The sequence below is a fragment of the Gekko japonicus genome, unplaced genomic scaffold (genome assembly GCF_001447785.1).
Source record: "Gekko japonicus isolate JY-2015 unplaced genomic scaffold, Gekko_japonicus_V1.1 scaffold2624, whole genome shotgun sequence".
NCBI classification, from domain to species: Eukaryota; Metazoa; Chordata; class Lepidosauria; order Squamata; family Gekkonidae; genus Gekko; species Gekko japonicus.
The window spans coordinates 84,247-88,053 of NW_015162030.1; the positions used below are offsets into that span (position 1 = coordinate 84,247).

The window sequence follows — 3,807 nt, forward strand, 5'->3', positions numbered from 1 at the left end:
GGAGGCAAGGAGAAGCTCCTCCACAGAGCACCTCCTGCTCCTTTCCGCGGGCTCCCTCTGGGGCCCCTGCTGCCCACTCCCAGCGGCTCTGGGCTGCAGGCCTTTGCCCGTTTCTCGCCGCCTAAGATGCTGGTGGCTGCTCAGCAGCTTGGGGGGGTGGGGGGAGAAGGCGGCAGAGTCGTGGAGGGCAGCTTCAGCTCATGCCACCCCCTGGGCTTTGGCGGGCATTGCAAATACAGGCAGGGGTCCTGCCCTGAGGCCGTGGGCATGCTAACCACGAGAGGAGAAAGCCTGGTGGCTAAAGGCTCCCTGATGACCGAAGGCCCTTGGCCAGGGCTCCGAGTGCGGGATCCTGGGGGCGGCGAGGCTTCTCCAGGGGACTTCTGGGAGGGCCCATTCAGCCTTCCTCGCCAAGCTCTCTGCCGCTTCTTCCGAGTTGGCCTGATTCTTGCTTCTTTGCTCTTGTGTGACACAGAGGCGCTGACATCAGGAGCCCATATCGGCTCAGCTGGTGGGCAAGAGCCCCGGAAGCTTCGTGGCGGGGAGGGGAGGGCTCTTCCTGGGACCCTCTGAGACACAGCCCACGCCAGTACCCAGTTTGCGTCTGGTGCACATCTCAAGGCCCTGCTTTTCATCTCGAAGCCCTCAAGCGCTTTGGGTCCCAAACACCTGAAGGGCCTTCTCCTCCTCCTCCCCCCTCCCCATCTCCAGGGTCTCCGGTCAGCACAGGAGGCAAGGCCTGCCCCGGTCTGATATGGGACTGGCAGGGGCTCCTGGGCGGGGCTCTGCAGAGGCTCCTCCCAGGTGGTGGGATTCCCGTTTCAGGCCTGTGGAGGAGGAACCGGAGGGCCCCCTCTTCCCAGAAGGCCCTGGGGTTGCCTGGGCCCACCTGTTCTCTGTGTCCTGCGGGTGGCTTTCAGCATGGCCCTGTCACGTTTTAACTGCTTTTGTGATGGATGTGAGTGGCCCAGGGCGAGGTGGAGAAGTTCACTACATGGCCAAATATTCCAAAGGAGGATTCTCTGCTGTGACCCGGCTGGCCTGATCTCGTTAGGTCTCAGAAGCTCAGCAGGGTCGGCCCTGGTCAGTATTTGGAAGGGAGACCCCCAAGGAATACCAGGGTCACGATGTGGAGGCCGATCATGGCAAACCCACCTTGGAATGTCTCTTGCTTTGAAAACCCTGCAGGGGGTTGCCGTGAGTCAGCCATGACTTGGTGGCAAAAAACCCCCAAGAGCAACAAAAGGTTGGCACTTTCTTTTTTTATTCCAGAGACCTCTGGGATCAAACGTATACTGGACTGGATGTTACAGAAGATGGTCTAACAAGGAGGAAGGATGGGTTTTGTTGGAGAGCTCGCAGTATACAGGGTAAGCGCAGGTGAGACGCACACCAGCAACTTTGCAGGGAGTTGCGGGGAGGCATCATGGGTGGGCATCACCCCAGGTCTTCCGCCACATGACCGACACCCTTCCCCCACCGAGTCAGGCCCTGAGCGTGACCCTCCAGGGCAGCGTTCCCTCTAAGCTGAGTTAGTGTGAGTGAGCTCACAGTTTTTTAGCCTCCAGCTCACACGTTTTTGTCTGAGCTCAGGAAGGAGGGCCTCAAAGCAAACTAATTTGTGCAGGAGCCAAATTGCTCGCTCACAACTTTCATGCCGGTAGATCGCCAAGCAGAATTTTTGCTCACAGGACTCCACAGCTTAGAGGGAGCATTGCTCCATGGCAGTTTCCTTGGGTGTAGCCCCCGAGGTCTCCGCCAGGGGGCCTTTCCGGCCCGGCCACTTCAGGTCAGACTGAGCTTTGACAAGCCAAGTGAGAGCTCTGCTGTTGAGCAGAGGCCCCCACGGCGGGTGTGGCGGGCTGGGCGCAGGGTCAGGCTACCGAGCCCCTGAGGCGATGGCCCTGGAGGTCCCTTCCAACTCCTGTGATCCGATGACCCTGTCCCCACAATGGCCGTTGGCTCCCTCTGCCACTGGGGGAGGCTTTTAAAAAAAATCAGCAATGGAGCATCATTACAAGGCTGTAACCACCTGTGCATCAGGCGCTCTGAATTCCCAGCAGTCTTTTCAATCAATTCTCTAGTCTCTTTCGTTGCCGAAATAAAAGGGGAAAGGGATATCTCCACAACGGAAGGGGCTAGTGCTTTTGTGGGAAATGAGAGTGTTAGACTCCGATATTGATGCTTAGTGGCCTGTTTAAAAAACAAAAAAACCTGAAGAGGTGGCCCTTGGCCCAGGGGAGGAGGGATGGGCTGCAGCCAGGGCACTGGGAAGGGGCAGAGTTGCTTTGGCGGTGGCAGAAGCCACAGGGAAGGAACCACACAGGCCTCTCTGGAGCCTCACGGCAGTCCCGGCCCTTCCGGCACAGCCTTGCTGCCGCTGCTTGGTGCAGAGGGGGACTCCCACCCACCCACTGCACATGCGGACGCGGCAAAGTACCAGTCCGAGATATACAGGGGGAACGGGGGAGGGGTAAGAGATTTTGACTTCTTCCTTCCTTCCTTGTTTATCTCCCACAGAACTGACAATCGGCATTACTTGTGCGTAAGACTGCAGGAAGGCCAGTGGACATCAGCACAGTGCAGCACGAAGCTCTGGTACATCTGCGAGAAGCCAGCCAGGCCCGGAGGGACAGACCCCCTCCCGGTTTGGTCGGCCTGAGACCTGGAGGCTGCCTCCCCAGCAGGAAGCCCCAGAGACGCCCGGGTAAGTACAAAAGCCGCTCCCCACCACCACCACCATGGGTGAGGGCTCCACCCCCTCCTGCCCCTCACACAGCGCCCAGACAAGCCCCCGACCCACCTCCTGGTAGCCTTCTGAGGCCTCTGGCCCTTCCCTGGTCTGAAGTCGCTGCAGAGACCCCAAAAGAGCTTTCTTCTTCTTCACTGTGGAACCGCCTCCCCGGGGAGGGGAGGGGAGCGCTGCCCCTGGGGAGTTTTCAGGAGGTGGGAGGGGTTGGTTTTTTAATCGCCCCCGCAGAAGCCCCTCGGAGCCTGGGGGGGGGAAACGGTTCCATGAACAGACATACCTCAATGAGGAGAGCCAGAAGCGCACCTCCAGCTGCTTCCAGACGGCCCCCCACTTGCCTTCCCCCCCCTCTGTGAGTGCAGCGGCCAGATTCCTTCTGTTCCTCCGTCTCCTCCCGGCCTACCTCCTCCCATGCCTGCCTCACAGGGAGTCTGACGTGGCTTGCCGGGGGGGTGGGGTGGCTAGTCCGCTTGAGGCCCTTGGGCGCTTTCCCACCCACGTGCCATACAGCTGGATGCCAACTGATAGCCCGGCTTCCTGGGCCTGTTGTGCCACACGGCCTCCGGTCCAGCAAGGAGGAGTGGATTCGGCCTGGCCTCAGCCACCTTGTCGCTTCCATCTCCTTCCCAGGCCTTTTGGGAGGGAAAGCAGGAAGCCCCCCACCGGGAAGATCGGCCTGACAGGGGCACCCGCAGGAGGGGGGGGGAGTGGAGGAATAAGCCCCCCTTTTGAAAATGGTGGAAGGGTCCGCAGCTCACCGCTCCTCCTGATGGTCCTTCCTCCATCTTAGCCCTCCAGGAGGGCTCTTCCACCACCACCCCTTTGCACAGCTTGGAGAGGGAGAAGGGGGCCCTGGCTCCTGGGGCAGAATCACCAGTGCAGGCATGACAGGGAGGAGGGAGTGAAGCGGGATGGGGGGGGTGGCAGCTCCGTCCCAGAGGGCAGCTGTTCCAGTCTGTGGCAGAAGAAAAGCCAGGCTGGAGACTGGGAGCCCCTGAGAGACACCAGCAGGATTTTGCAGGGCTGGGGGGGGGGGCGTCAAGTCACAGCCTACTTCT

At 60.4% G+C, this 3,807-nt stretch overlaps 1 long non-coding RNA gene across 2 annotated transcripts in view; it reads left to right on the top strand.

Annotated features, from left to right (window-relative positions):
* Nucleotides 1-1,284: 1,284 nt before the first annotated feature.
* The window catches only part of LOC107105542, a 3,076-nt gene continuing 553 nt past the window's right edge, over nt 1,285-3,807 (top strand). For both annotated transcript variants that reach the window (XR_001482343.1, XR_001482344.1), the window contains exons 1-2: nt 1,285-1,370; nt 2,521-2,707. This is a non-coding gene — a long non-coding RNA (uncharacterized LOC107105542). The remainder of the gene's footprint in view (nt 1,371-2,520; nt 2,708-3,807) is intronic.